The sequence below is a fragment of the Protopterus annectens genome, chromosome 1.part0 (genome assembly GCF_019279795.1).
Source record: "Protopterus annectens isolate FY-2018-M chromosome 1.part0, PAN1.0, whole genome shotgun sequence".
Lineage (NCBI taxonomy): Eukaryota > Metazoa > Chordata > Ceratodontiformes > Protopteridae > Protopterus > Protopterus annectens.
The window spans coordinates 1,037,646,844-1,037,663,903 of NC_056725.1; positions in this window are offsets into that span (position 1 = coordinate 1,037,646,844).

Consider the following 17,060-nt stretch of genomic DNA (forward strand, 5'->3'; position numbering starts at 1 on the left):
CCTTTGGGAAGTCATCTATTGTGGAGAACTACCATATTGACACTATATCCCTAAGAGTTGACCCAGTTGTTGAGGATTTGGGAACTCATGTGGACAGTGATCTAACTTTCAACTGACACGTGTGCATTGTCATAAAAATCCTTCTATATTGCACATCTTTAAACAAAAGGATTGTGTCTAGATCTTGGGATGTCATTGTCCCCCTTTAATCAGCCCTCATTAGGCAAACTATTGAGTATAATGCCCCCTTTGGCATGTCTCTGTCCTAGCACATGCAACAGCTGAGAGAGCTCAGGGATACCTTACTAAAAGGATACAAGACCTAAACAACATGTCCCACATGGACAGATTCAGAGCCCTGTTATTATATTCAGCATCCTACAGACTGCTAAGATATGACTTGATGCTGGCATCCAAGGTATCTTCTGACCCAATACTGATAGACATACTACATCAGCAAGTCCGTTGGCATCAGAAATACTCAGTCTAGGGATCTAAATCTCTTCTGCAACATTAAATGAATGGTTTGAGAGAATGTATATTTCACAGAGAATACCACTGCTCTACAGCAAACTTCCCATCCATCCATATAAAACAAAGCTCATCCTGTCCATATTTAACTGCAACATGGATCTAAGGATGGATAATAGAAAATGTACACTCAGACTAACCCCATACTACTAATGGATAGAACAACCTCCTAAACATTTTATCCGATGTAGAGGTCCCCTCAAATTATCTATACTATGATCTCAGTTATTCCCGCTAAGGGTAATATTAAATTGTCGACCATGGAATGGGAAAGGTTAACCTAACGCTAAATGTCAGTAGTGCAAGAGGTAGCACACTCACCTTTGGGGCAAAAGGCTGTGGGTTCTATTCCCACATCAAGTAGATCAATTGCTAACTTTGCACTGCAACATAAGAGGGGTGCCGCACTCCTGATCATGATGTCCTTCTTAAACCAAGGCCCCATCTGCCTGAGCTGGAGATAGCTTAAGTGGATGTAAAAAATCCTATGGCACCTATAAAAGAGAGTAGAAGTTCCCTAATGCCCTGGCCAAATTTTCCCTAGTTGTATAAATACCACCTCGGGTCTCCTCTGAGAGGATACTAGCCTAGTGGAATTAATCTGGTCGACAGAGGATAAAAAAATAAAATGGGATAGGTTAATTTAAATGCCAAAAGGGAAATTGGCTGAGCTTAAAATGAATGCTAGCCTAGTACTTACCAATGAATCTGTAAACAAATGATGCTGACACACTAGAGCTGCCATACTTTACCATGTACAGCAATTCACAGGTTCTATGTCTTTATACATGGGCCTCACACCACCTTTATTCTATACCTTGTATATCCAGACACTACATGGTTCAGCATGGGATAGCTGGGAGGGTGGCCTAATGGTTAATGTGTTTCCCTTACAAACACAAGGTGCAGGGTTTGAGTCTCACAAGGGATAATTGGCTAGGCTTAAAATGGCTCGCAAGGGCAGTTAGCCTAGTACTAACCTATGAACTGGGAGAGCAGCACTGTTTGAAACTGGACTACATATTTTGGTTTTGGAGAAGCAGTTGCAATTAAGATTTGTGGTTAACTAGTGCTTAACTAGTGCTGCAAATAATTTGTTAACCTTTTTCTATCCCTCTGACTAACTATTAGCTCAGTGTTCCTTCTGTCAAGATGTCCCTTTTATTACCCCTTCCTTCAGCCTTACACTCACACCGCAGGTGAGAGATTTTCAATGGGGTCATCATATAGGCAAGTGGGATGCCTTTTATGCACTTTGTCCCTCTCCTTAGCAGTGATGAACGACCTGCCAGATGAAGGTTTGATGTACTGGTCTTAGAATTGTGTGTTTCTCAAGTGACTAGTGATACTGAATTGTGTAACAGGATAAAGCAGCCATCATTTACCATTCCCTGCTGTTATTCATCTATTTTCCACCAGACAGCAATTAGATAGCAAACCAACCTCCCTCTGTTCTCTCAGAATGGATAAGCTGAACTCAGTCACTTGGTCTTTGTACCCACATCTGCTTCCTTCAGCACCACACCTTATCAGCTGAACCAATGTCATCTGGGCTTCAGTCAGCACTGCATCTCATTGTACAACATATCTGGCCATGTAAAGCAAGAGCCACAAGCCTCAAATGACACATGATAGAGTGATGGCAGGTGACTTCTGAAACTCTGTAATTAAATGTATCTAATATTTCAGTATATTGTGATGTAATAAAAATGTCCTTAAATACAAAAAAAAATAACCTACAAATATTTCAGGACACAAGGAAACTGTTCTAAGGAGCAAACCATTATTGCCATCAAATTTATGAGGTTGGGGGACAACGTTCTGTGGAGAACAGGCAGTCAATTAATCTGTAATATTTTAAAATGAATTCTAATGATCTAATTGCTAGAGTATTTTTTTAGTTCTGTGCCTACTGTAAATAAAGAGGTAATACCAGACTAAATGAAAATAATTGTAAAGTTAAGGATAATACCAGGTTAAATGAAACAGTTACAAATATAATATATTCCTTTTTGCCTTTTCTTCTGTCATGTTTATCTGCAATCTGCTTTCATGTCTGAGAATGTAGGATTTTGTCTTTCTGAATATCAAGGAATGTCTTTGAAATGGTTTGAATCTCCAGACATGTTCCTTTTGTTGATGTAAACAATAAAGTTGATAAGATTCAGTCTCCATCTATGCCAGTCATCTTGATGTCAATGGGTGTCATCCTGCTGCTGAGTTACATTTAGGGGTCGTGCTTATAGCTTACCTTCACATTTGGTGACAATGGTGCCAGACAAACATCCACTTATAGTTTAATGAACCTATGTGTAAGTTCATAGTTTCATAGGAGATTACTAAGCTAATGGCTTAGGGGCTTTTACAAGTCTAACCAATATAACCCAAGTTTACCCAATATATGACCCCTAAGTGCAAGAGGATGGCATAGGTTTGTGGCTGTGCATTAAGTGTCTTATAGACTGCCTCTGTGAATAAGTGACATAGGCACTACCCCAGGTCTGAATTTGTGATTCCCCAACCATTGATCCAAACTGCATTTGAAGAGACAGCCAGGGAAGGGCTCTGCTTAATGTGAATAGGAAGCCTGTTCCAAAGTAGGGGCAATCTCTGAGACATACATCTGTCTCTCCAGTATGTATTGTTTGCATCACTGACTAAGTTTAGATCCCTAGATTGTGTGACCCTCATGCTGTTTGACTTGTGGATATGTAGCAGCACCATCAGAGCAAATGGTCTATGAAATTACAAAATTTCAATAACTGTGATATTTGGATAAATGACCAGTTTGCAATATTTGCCAACATGTTTGAAAAAATGTGCACATTTATCTATGTTATGGAATTTAAGTATCTACTTAAGTACTTTATGTGTATGGACTGTTTGTCTTAACTAATAACAGAGTTTAGCAATTGTCCATGTCTGAATAAAAGTTTGGATTAGTGCTGGCATAAGAGTTAAAGTTAAAAGTCTCTGAACTATACATCAAATGAAGTATCTGACATTTGGAGCATGAGGGGTAATGAAGAAATAATAAAGAGCAGTGTAGTGCTAACACCAAATAGCTGTGATAAGGAAATTGTTATAAAAAGTAATATAAGGAGTTCTGATGTACTGGCAAGGTCAAAAAAGACCGAAATCTGCCTGTCTATATCTAGTGGGTTAGGCTGTATTGGCCAAATGTACCTATTAAGGCATAAAAACTAAAAAGTCATGGTTTCTCAGAAGCCATGGAGCTGAAACACTGGTATTCCTTAGGGGGTCATTTAAATATATCCCATTGGCCTTAGCTACAAGAGGCTTAAGGTATTAAACAGTGAAGACTGGCTGTGCCTTTCCTGTAATTTTTACTAACAGATACTTTTCTTGTGACCAGATTGTGATGTCCACCACTGCTACTAATATGTGATGGCCACCAATATGTGTCATCCCAATGCTGGGCCAGTAATCAAGGAGGTTAAATCCTCACCGCTGACACTGGAGAGGGACATGCACATGGAATACAAATGGATACACTAAGTATTTTCAGATGCAGAACTCTGTGAATCAAGTACAGTTTCCCTTAGGAGCACACAAGGAACACACTCTGCCTGGGGTCCGGATGTCTCTTTATCTGTCTCCCTCCAGGCCTCAATAAGATTCCTCACTGTTACAGCTGTAGGATTAGGTCCTCAGCTGAGTGTCCAAGCCAAGTCCTCCAGCACCTTCTCTGTAAACCCAGTGGTTCGTGTCCCTACCCCAAGTAGCTGACACACACACTCCTTAAGATTTAATTTTCACATACACACACACACACACACACACACACACACACACACACACACACACACACACACACACACACACACACACACACACACACACACACACACACACACACACACACACACACACACACACCTAGGAAGGCTGGCACAGATTACCCACTCTATCAGCTTTGCCCAGACTATAAGGTAGATTCACTGCCACCAGTCAATTACTGTAAGGCTCTTACAAAAGGGTATCCAATTATACTGTGTAATATTAATAGTAATACAAATAGTAGTAGTTCGCCGAGATGGCTAGGCCTTCTGGAGTGGCCCACACAGTGTCACCAAATAAATATAAGTACTCTCCAAGGTTGGATACTTTCTACAAGGACCAGTCACAATAAAAGTTTTAAATATATTTAATAATAAGTAATAAAAATACATGAAAATACTGAATATATAGTCAAAGTAAACCACAGAGTTCAGATCACAGCAAATATTGAAAAGATTATTGATGGATGTTATGTTTTGTAAAGTGTTTTATAATAAGTTAGTGCTATATGTGCTAAATGCTGGTATTGCTTATGACTGCAATCTGCTTTAAACTAGCATTTACTAAATGATCAATGTGTATTATTATCTTGGAGCTTTTCTCCCCGGGCCTCCACTGAAAATGGGCATATATCCAGTTGGACTATCCCGGTCAACAAATGTAAAATAAATAAATAAATAAATAAATAAAATAAATGTACAGACTCAGGCAAATAAAGAAAAACAATATCTAAACTAAGCTTCACTATATTCCTGACTGAATCTATGAGAATTTCACTGTTTCCTATTTAAGTTACTTACTACCGCAAGGCAAGATGCTGTGGGTGACAGTCTTTCTTGTCAGGCTTCCCAAACAGAATACTTAATACTCTGAGATTTCTCTTTGTAATATCTAAAATATAATTTCCAAGAGGGCTGGCAGAATGATCTCATCTGGTCACCTGACTCTAAGTTCTCCCAGTATTCCCCTTTGAAGCTGAGACAGGAAGTTAGCACAGATGGCTATAATACACATCCAAATGTTTACGGCAGTACCTGGGGCCTCCTCTCTTTTCACTGAGCTAATGGGCAAAGGCTCTTCCCCAGACCCAGCAACTCTGGTCCTATTCAGCACTGTTTGCATAATATGTCTCTTGGTATGCTTTCTGCCTATATAACTTGCAAAGGGAATGTCATGAGCTATGGCTAGAAGTGCCAGATGGTACACCCTGGGCACTACCAAATGCTGTATTACCTCACATTCTAACCCTCTATCAGGGGACCACTCTCTATATGGTAACCCTATGTTCCAGAATACAGAATCCCTTTTTTCTTGAGAATCAGGTGCCTCCCTAGCTACCTCCCTCAAGCCTTGTAATGTAGGTTCTGAGAGCTGAGCCTGTCTCAGCTCTCTCTTTGAAACTCTTCCCAGCTCCCCTTCCACAGAAGTCTGGTATCATCTGACAGCAGTGCCTAACTCTCACTCTTTCCAAGAGAACATTAGTACCCACCAGGAGCTGTAGCTCATCATCAGTCTCACTGCTATGGGGTAGCTACCTCCCTCCCTGAAGTAGCCACCTAACCAGTCCTGGCTTCAGGTGTGCGGTCTGTTTGTGTCTCCCCCAGGCTACCAGACCCACTTGTCTGTCTCCAAGCCTGACTCATTATCAGAATCATTCCCTATCAAGACATCTGCAGGAATATCCTCAAACACACCTACTTGCTTGCTTCCTTTTCCACCCTCCCAGTCAAGGTGAACCCTGGCCAAAGGCATTTGGAATGGGATCACTCCTAAAGATCTGACTGGAGTGGACTGCCCAAGCAAGTACTGCTCCTCTTTAACCACTGCAGTCTTCACAATGGTTAGATCAGAGGCTGTGTCTCTCTTGGCAGTGACATGTTTTCCATCTACCAAGATCAGATATAAATTCTGCTGGTAGTTCTGTGCCCCTGTTGTCTCCAGACAACTTACCACTGTCATTCTGTTATTCCTACTTGCTGGCTCCTCCAACATTTGTTCTCCACCTTGCCTCTATGGACGTCTATATGCTACATGGCCCCACTGGTTACATTTAAAACATTTAACCCTTGATCCTAGCTGTGTACCTGAAATAATGGCGTCCCCTGTTACTGGTGAACTCTGTTGGGGTGGTTTAGACTGCCCACCATGGATTCTCTTATATCTGTGTGCAGCACTGGGTACCCCTTTCCTGTGCAGTGATACCCAGCTTGCTAGGTATAGATATCCCTTTTCCCCAGCTCATCTGCAGAGTTGTATTCCCTGTCTGCCAACCAGATTCTCATGCCCTCAGGCAAAGTGCTAAGGGCTTGTTCCCTCACCAAAAGGTCTGCCAGACCTTGAAAAGTGGTGACCTGAAACCCTCTCATCCACCTATGAAAATAAATGCTTAGTTCAGCAATATAATCAAGTACACTTTCATCTGCCTTGCATCTATGCTCACAAAACTTTTTCTGTAAGCTTCAGGTGTTAACTTAAATCATGGTAAAAAGCAGTGCTTCACTATTTCATAATCTAAAAAATCAGTATCAGACAATTGTCTAAAACAACAGTTATACCTTTACCATCGAGTAAGGGGGTCAGGAACCACTCGCAGTGCCCTTGGTCAGCATTATACTGTTTGCATACTCTTTCAAATATATGAGTAAAACTATCAAAATTATCACCTTCTTTGTCCCGAGGAAGAAGTTTACTGACCTTTTTTGCTTCTGGGGTGTGGTTGTTCCCTTCCCAATTACCTCTATGACCCTGGTGAAGAGTCAGCATTTCCTTTTCATGCTGCCTCTGCCTCTGCCTCTCATTTTCTTTGTCTTCCAGACATCTCAGTTTCTCTTTTTCTTCAGCCTCCAAATGCCACATTCACTCTGATGATTCTAATTCCAACCCTTTGGCCTCTAGTTCAACTCTCCTTCAACTCCAGATGGATTTCTAAGTCCTCTGAGTAAAAATTGAGCTGTCTTGTTTCTGAGAGCTGTACATCCCAAATGCTAGTCTGGTTGTCTTCCTGGTTACTGGTCAGTGATGCAGTTGTGATTAGGGCTGCACTCATGTCCCCTTTAGCCAGGTTGGCATGCCCCAGTCATTTGGTTTGGCACATCTCAGTCAACTGACTCCTTGCCAGCTTGCAATACTCTTCTGCTGACATCCTTGCCTATTCTCCCTGACTAACTAAGCTAACACAAAGTAAATAAATAAACCTATTGTGATATGAAACTCTGAATATCTACCATGTGGCTGCTTGAGAGTAAAAACTCCTTATTTAGTGACAACTATTTACAGGCTACAGGAATTCAATAGCCACACCACTGCTCAACAATACGTGAGCATGTGATGGTCCCAAAACTGCTGACCAATTAATGTGATGCCCATCACTGCTACAAATATGTGATATCCACCAATATGTATCATCCTCACTCTGAGCCTGTAGTCAAAGAGAAATTTCCCTTAAGAGTACACAGGGAACACACTCAGCCCAGGGTCTGAATGTCTCTTTATCTGTCTCCCTCCATGTCCCCAATAAGACTCCCACTGGTACAGTTGTAGGGTTAAGTCTTCAGCCGAGTGTCCAAGCCAAGTCCTCCAGCACCCTATCTGTAATCTCTGTAAGACCAATGCTTCTTGTCCCTGCCCCAAGTAGCTGACACACACACACACACACACACACACACACACACACACACACACACACACACACTCCCCCGGATTCACTAATCTGCCGTGCAGGACTAAACTAGTACTGCACGTAAGTGGCAGTTTAAGTGGAGGACGGCAGCGCGCCATGCATAATAATGAAGGTGCGCTGCTGGAGCTCCAAATCCTACACTGAGCATGGATGAGTGCAGGGGGCGTGTCTGAGGGAAGACCTCTCAGAATAAATATGCCCCTGCAAAGTAGAACAGAAGAAAGTGTAAATAAAGGAGTGAAACCTCTCATAGGTGTCCGCATATCTCCACCAACGTTCCCCATGTGTTCAACAGCAACAGTACATTGAAATAAAACGAAGAAACCCTTGTATTAATTTTTTTAAAACCCCGAGTACAGCTAACCATAGATGCAAGGGTTTGCCTATCGCTTAGCTATGATTAAAGCAGCTGAAAAGGCTGAAGAGGATAACAAGGAATATATATGCAAATGAAGCAGCACAACAATAGTGTAGTGGTTAGAGCATCTGCCTAATGAAGAGGCATTCCCGGTTCAAGTTCCACTGCAGCTCAAATCATTTTCCATGGGAAATCTGTATATGAACATAATTTTACATCATTTTGCCGTATAACCTACATAATAACATTTAAATGTGAACTGGAGTACTACATGAAATGCACATGTGAAGTGTCAATGTCATAATGAATAAGGCACAAGTAAGCAGGTTTAAGCACAAATAAGCAGTAGTAAGTGTGTTTGCGGGGGGTAAGCATTGCCTACACAGATTAAGCAAAATAGAAGCTAACTGAGTGTAAGAAACTGTTTCCGGAGGTTAGCAGTGCTACCGTCGCGCAAACCCGCGCATACCCGCTTACAACTGCTTTAAAGTGCCTTAATCACTCTGGATCCAATGGGCCATGTTCTGTCCAGCAACAAAATAAACTGCCTCTGCAAGGCTCAAACTCAGGACCCTGTTCAATATAGTCACAGTAGTTAACCACCAAGCCATCATAGCAATAGATATGCATAATGTATCAGAAAACTAAGTCTCACCACAGAAAAATCAAACCAAACGTGTGAACTTCATCTATGTATAGTGTTATGTTGGATAACCTGCCACATAACATAAATATGTGAACTGGAGTACTGCAGTAAGCATAGATTGGAGGTGTTATTGCATACAGTGTATGTACACATGAATCACGGATACCAGACACATATATAACCTGTAATGAAGAATAAATCATTGCAAATGGCAAACATAGTGCTAATTAACCATTAAGCAATGCTAACTGCAGCACAGCTGAAGTTAGTAAGTGTAAGCAATGTGTAAGTGAGCCAACTCAATCTGCCTAGTGGTATACCTCTTTAAGCATTGCCATCCTCATGTAAGCAGGTCTGCCCATAACTTAGCCTTTTCAAAACTGGCCAATCACAGGGAAGTACGGGAAAATGTCTGTATTTAAACTCCACAGCCGGGAATACTACCCATAACTGGTTGCAACTTCCTACTGCAGACAGAATGACTGGTGTGGGTGAAGGCACTCGATTTAGAGCGCAGTGCTGGGGCATCCAGGAGTCAAAAATTATGGTATGGCTCCTGGTAAAACACCATGATCAGAGACTACTGCAGGACCAGTACCAGGGCTTGCAGTATAAAATGGAAGCCTGGGACAGTCTCGCCCGTGACCTCACCAGTGCCACAGGTATCTCTGGACTGGTGAGCAGGTCAGACACCACTATGCTGACCTGAAGTGGCAGAGGGGGGATGTACTGGAACAGTGGATCCAGGAGTCTTGGCAGATGCCCAATGCCCCAAGACTGAGTAAGTACTCATTCTACTAAGTAGTAAATAATTGCCTAGCTTGTGTATACTATGGATAGGTATGGCTAAATATCACTGCATTTCTCTGACAGCTGCAGATGAGCGGGCTGTGAACCAGCATGTCCATGATGCTAGGCTGCAAAGACTGTGTCGTGAGGCAGGTAATAATCAGTCTGCATATACTATCATAACAAATAAATATAAGAGCCTTAGAAAGTGTTGTACCAGTAGAAATAAATGTGTAATAGTCTGTGAATAAAGGTATAACCCCTGGAGTGCTTCTGTTTACTCTTCTCTCATATGTTGGTGATCTGTTCCATACTATCAATAGTAATGCTGTAACTTAAGCAGTGTCACCCACACCGTGGTATACAGATAAAATGGGCATGAAGTCTTGCATAACAATGTTGGAAGTGCCAAGAGGTCAGTTATATTGTACAAGTTAGGGAGACTTAGAAAACACTCAAAAGCTTTACATCAATTCCCTGATAGCACAGTGTACTGTGATGTTAGCTATAATAGTTTGTCACACACAGCAGGGGTCTGAATCCTGGGAGTGCTACTAAGTTCTATGCATAATCATACCCCACAACTGTAAAGATTGTGATACAATGTCCAGATAGAAAGCTGCATGCATACTTTCACCCAACAACAGTACAGAATTTGCTAGAATGTTCAAAATGTAAGTTGTATGCATATTCATACCCCGCAACTGTTCCAATATGTCCAGCATGTCCAGATAAATAGCCCATATCACTAGCTTGGTACCCTGTTCCCTTGAAAATCCAGTGTGATGTTCCAAGAAATCTAGGCAGCTGTCAATGATGTATAACTAATATTCAAATGTGTACATAGTCAGAGAATGTATATGGAAACAAACCTGTCATTCTAGCACCTCACCCAAAGTGTATGTCAGCAATACTCAACATATGTTGCATTAAAACCTGCAGCCTGTCACCCCTGTATGTAAGATGCAGGTCACATATATAATAACTTATAACCATACCAGTGTAAAATATAAGGCCATTATGTAGTGTAATAATACATGTAAGGGAAAGGCCACTGCAGTGACTAAGAATGTTGTGTAAACTACAAGGAAATATTAATTGTTAATTGAAGTCTCTCTGTCACCCCTACCATATGTGCATAATAACCCAATGACACTCCTCAACTGGTATGTGTACACTCCATACTTTTGTTGGGACATATGTCCTAATGGTGTATAAATATTCACATTTGTTTCTATGCATGTGCCATGTGAAAATAAACCCATATTGGTGGCCTGTTGCCATCAATGAAACCTAAATGCACCTGTAATGGCCACTGTTGTTCCATATATGCATGTATTCTGCTTGCTCTGCAACTGTGTTAAATCTGATGTGTTGGTTTAATGGGAATACCTATGCATGCTATTATAACTAATCCTGAATGCTGTTGACTGTTACTAACCCATATCTGTCATAAACCTGTGACAGCACAGCTCGTATGGGAAGGCCGGTCCCAGTGGACCCACCAGTCTTACCTCAGCTGGCCATGGCACCAGGCACCAGCACATCTGGGGCCCAGCCTGGGACCTCCTCCTCTGTGGGCCCTGCACCACCTTTGGGTGGAACTGCTCCAGGGGATGGGCCCCCTGGAGCGGGCGTGGAGGGGAATCTGTCACCTGTCTACAGGTCCATGGCGTGATGCATAAGGAGCTCAATCTGGAGTATCGAGAGTGGCTATGCCAGCTTGAGGGCTGAGTGGCACTATTAGAGGGTGAGCCTGTGCCTCCTAGCACAGCCACCTTCGAGGCCATGAAGGTGCAGTGGTGACTGCCCATGGGTGGGGACCTCAGTCCCACTGTTTCCAGTTGGGGGATCATGAGCTTGCGACTTCCAAACACCCCTCCCCTTCCAAGGTGTTTACCCCCCAAATGTGTCATATACCAGCCGTGTATGCATCTTGTGTATCTTGCCTGTTAACCTACCCAATCTACCTCCCCATATACCTACTACCCCTCTCCAACATCTCACTCTCACCTGTAAAAAAAAGGGCAATCTGGTCCCACAAAAAAATCACGCCCCACACATAGCTGTCCATTTCACACATGTGTCCACTGGACACATGTAATCTGGTCTAATTGGCATCACAATGAATATATGTCATCCTCAACCATCTCCCAGGGGTTTGAGGGTCCAAATCTACCTGCAAATATAGTGTATATGCACAGCTGTTGCTGTAGAAGAAATGGGCAGCTATGGACATTTCCTATACCCTTCCTGCACATGCCTAGCTATTTTCCCTACTGTCTTTCCCTCTTTGTGCCCCATTACTCACCACTGTCATATCAACTCCTTTTTATTTTCTTTTAAAGGAATTAGGGTGGGGTAAATGGCAGTAGGCACCGTTAAGCAGCAGTAAGCGGGTTTGCATGGGTTTGCGCGGGGGTATGCTATGCCTACACAGGTTGAGAAATTATAAGCTAACTGACTGTAAGGAAACATAAGTGGCAGTTGGCAGTGCTTACCATCGTGCAAACCCGCTTACAACTGCAAACCCACCTACAACTCCTTAAAAGTGCCTTAATCACTATGTAGCCAATGTCCCTTGTTCTGCGCAGCAACAAAATAAACTGCCTCTCCAAGGCTCGAACCCAAAACTCTGCACTCCATACACAAAGTGATATGCCACTAAACCATGGCAGATACACATAACCTGATGTATATCATGCAGCACAATCAGTCAACAGTACAGGATATGTATTATTATCACACCACATAACCTGTTAATGTAAGAAGTCTGGACAAAGTATGCCACACTGTGGGTACAAATAGGGATATCTGTCAACTAATGCTCTGATACACTTAAAATGTTGCTAGTTAGACAGTTATATGTATTAGTACACATGTGCAGAAGGAGATGAAGTCTGAAACACAAAAGTGTTGCCGCTAATTACTGACTTCAATGCTGTGATCATCCATGATAATTGCCAAGTGAATGAGGAACAGGCCAAAATATGAGCCAAACATGTATGGACATATGGACAGATATATATCTGTAAAAACAGACAGATAGACAGCTGTATGTAGATATATATTAATGTATGACTCACAAATAATCATATAACATCAGTTGTATATAGATACAATACACATGTTCATATGTATGTATATATATATGTATATATAAATATATATATATATATATATATATATATGTATATATATGTGTGTGTGTGTGTGTGTGTGTCTATATATATAAATATATATATATATATATATATATATATATATATATATATATATATATATATATTCAGATGTATATATCTGTATATACATATATATAGATATAGCCATATGAGGTATATATAGGTACTTACACATATACACACACACACAAAAGGTATCAGTAGCCATACATATGTAGAAGTAGTGTGGAAGTACTGGGTGCAAAGTATATCCCTCAGCCACAAGCCCTTCAACTGGCACCTGTGAAATGTTTAGTGTGGCAACCATTCCCACCAATGAGAGTACTGACATTAAACATATACCCACCCACAATTCAAAGGACATGACATGACACACAGGTATGCATACACAGATAACCTTTACTCCTGTACTATGCAATAATGTATGCCAGTACTGACACCACATAAGGTTTGAAATATGTAATCAGTCATGAATGCAAGGCCCATACAAAGCAGTAGATGCAAGCAATGTCTATATATACCATACTATGATATCCAGGCCAAGGCCTTCAATTAGTACAACAGTAGAAACAGGTTTTGCCTTCAGGATATGTAACAATCAACAATTACAGATGTAGTTCAGCAGCCTCCAATTACACCTTGTAGTTAAGCCCTAGGGAGAAAAGTAGCACTTGTGTTAATGTCACAGTATCTTGTACATAACATTGCTTAACCTAGCATCTCACTATCACACTGAATGACCCTCATCTTAGTTATATCCCTCAAAAGGTGCCATAGCCTAGTTTACTGGCATAGAACCCCCCCCCCCATAAAAGGCTGTACAAGGAACACTGTGTACCACACACTTACCTCTGGAATGTACAAGGGCACATATGTGTTCTCCAGCTGTTGCCCCCATATATATGGACCTGGCCCAACAGTTGGTGTGGGAGTCCATGACATGACTGGGATGATAGAAGTAATGCTAGCAGTAAATAATGATAGGCCATTACCTAACAACCCTTCCTGTATCACAGCAGGACACAGACTGGCATATATGTGGAGGACTGAGGCAGGAACATAGGGCCATATTTGCATCATTGCTGTTACACACCCTGGAAATTGCTGGCCTTACAGGATTCGTTGCAGCATACCCTTATGCAGGGATACAATATTGAAATACAAATGGATGTAGCCATGTACTGATAGAACTCAGCAAACAGACTAGACTGACACAGATATATCTGGGACAATACCTGTGTGGTGCACAGACAAAACCTAACAGACAATCCCCCTGGTATCATATGGATAGGCCCACAGTTGAGAGCTATGCAGACAGACAACATCCCATGACAAAGTACCATGTGCACACAAACCCTGTAAGAACAGCAAGATACATTGCACACAACAACACTACTCACGCTGTCTGCAGGTCTGGAACCTTACCCAAATGTGGATTTGCCATATGTCTGCAGGTTCTGCTGTAAGAGGCATTGCTACCTGCTATCTGTAACACTGATGTCTACACACAGGAATGATGTCATCCATACTGTAAAGGTGAAGGGACCACCCCCACAGAAGGCAGAACTTTATAGTACAGGGTTGCCATGACAGTGGTTATCTGAAGTACTACACAGCAGGCTGCATGCAATTAACAACTGGTGGACACTGACTGGTGCAGAGGCCACCACCTGATCATGTGCAGTACCAACAAAAGCATGCTGCAATCTGTTCATACCAGCTCACTCACTCTACTGGAGAGACTGAGAGAGAGAGAGAGAGAGAGCGAGAGAGAGAGGGAAAAAAAAATGCCTTCAAGAAAGTTCACAAAGCTCGGGGTTGTGTTACAGTGGAAACAACATAACAGGTATGTGAAACAAATATGCATTTACTGGCATGTAGTATATGAAATAGAATAATAGGATGTATCCTGTGAAAGGATGTACATGTGCCTTCAGTACTTCTTCCTGTAATGATGTTGTGCTCAACAACTGCACTAGACAGCAGTGTCAGTCCCTGTGGCAGTGGGACATACCTGGCAAATGTGCATACCAGCAGTGAATGGCAAATATGTGACCCATGATATCTGTGTTCTGTAAATTACTGTGGCCAACAGCTGGTGGGGGCAATAATACTGCCATGATAGACACATGGGTGAGAGACAACACCACCTGCAGGACAGTCATGTTAAAGTGTAGCATAGCATGCCCAACTGCCATAGCAGTATAATATGCTTATCTAATGTTTGTCACCATATATACCTCCCTAATGTTAGTCTGTGTTCACATGTGGCACCTGTATGTATTGCAGCAAGGCCGAACAGTTCAGCTGTGAAGTAAAGAGGGTACATGAGTGTGGTCCAGATGGTTATATGCACCCCACATACAGATACATATATGTGTGATACATATACACAGTTGTGTATGTGTACAGAACCTCAGACAGTTATACATTCATATAGGTATATAAACAACACAAAATGATATCTACACATATATGCACATATCTATATACATATATATATATATATATATATATATATATATATATATGTGTGTGTATACAGACAGATATATAGATATATTTGTGTGTGTGTATGTCTACACACACACACACACACATATATATATATATATATATATATATATATATATATATATATATATATGTGTGTATGTATATATATATATATATATATATATATATATATATATATGTGTGTATATATATATATATATATATATATATATATATATATATATATATATATATATGCATGTCAATACATTTCCCCTGCCATGACATGTGTGAGAGAACATCACACATCAATACACAACATACCTACACACCAGTACATGGCTACAAGATGGAGTGTGGAATGAGGTGTGTAACCCATGTTGGAAACACATTGCAATTGTATGGGATGGTGGGATATATATGTTGGTGAAGGGTATTAGGCACATATTGGTATGAAGGTCTGGTTGGGTGACAAACAAGACAGCATACAAGGGCTGGTACATGACACATGTGGTGGTTAAACACAGTGGACGGATAGTTACATTTGGAATGTGGAGGCCATTGAGCCTCCACATGGGAACAAAGGGAACAAAGTGCCCACCCATGGGCAGTCACGGCAGCATCTACATGAACATAAAGGTGCCTGGGATCTGCGCTAGGCAGGAGGGACATGCATGTTGAACCTTGTGTATGTGTACTGCATGCCTCCAGGTGATGTAGCACATACCCCGTGTCTTTCTGGAGCTCCCAATGCACAATACCCGCAACCTAACTGGGTGACAGACACATGTCCGTGTGTGCTCCATGGGGGGGGCACCATCCCCTGACGTGGTTCCACATGAAGGTAGTGATAGAACAGTAGATAATGAGGTTCCATGGTGGGCCATGGATGTGATGTGGACTGGTAACATGTGCACATTAGGTTGGAGTGGTGTTCCTGCTGGCAAATAACCCCTACACATACTGGTGTGTAACTGTCATGCAACATATGTGGGCTGTAATAGTCCACACAATCCCAGAACATGTCCAACAGCATGCATATATATCCCCAATACCACAGAATGGCAGATGTGTAGCAATCACATAGCAGGCCTACCATAAGCATATGGAAACACACTGGCAGTGGCAATGGCATGCAGGTGAAATATCCTGTAACAGCCTTGCAACTCTAGTGTCCCCACAGGGAGCATGTCTATAATTACATAGCAGAAAGTGTTGTACAATACAATATATGGCCCAAAGGTACACATACTGGACACATACCACTAGAGTAGTGTGAACATTATGTTGGAGCTGATATGGTGTCGCTAGACTGATATGTGTATTGTATTATGGTAAACTTGACATTTGAGTTGCTCAGACATATTTCCATCATGGAGTATAGCACACCCAAGGAACCCCACCTACAGTGCCACTGAGGAGGAGATTATCATCACCAGCATTATCCACAACTATCAGCTGTTGTTCTCATGGACAAACCAGGACCAGCAAAAGAGAACAGCCATGTGGGCTGATGTGGTCTGCAGGGTTAATGAGGTGGGGATGCACAGCCGTACTTATGATCAGGTCCGCCAC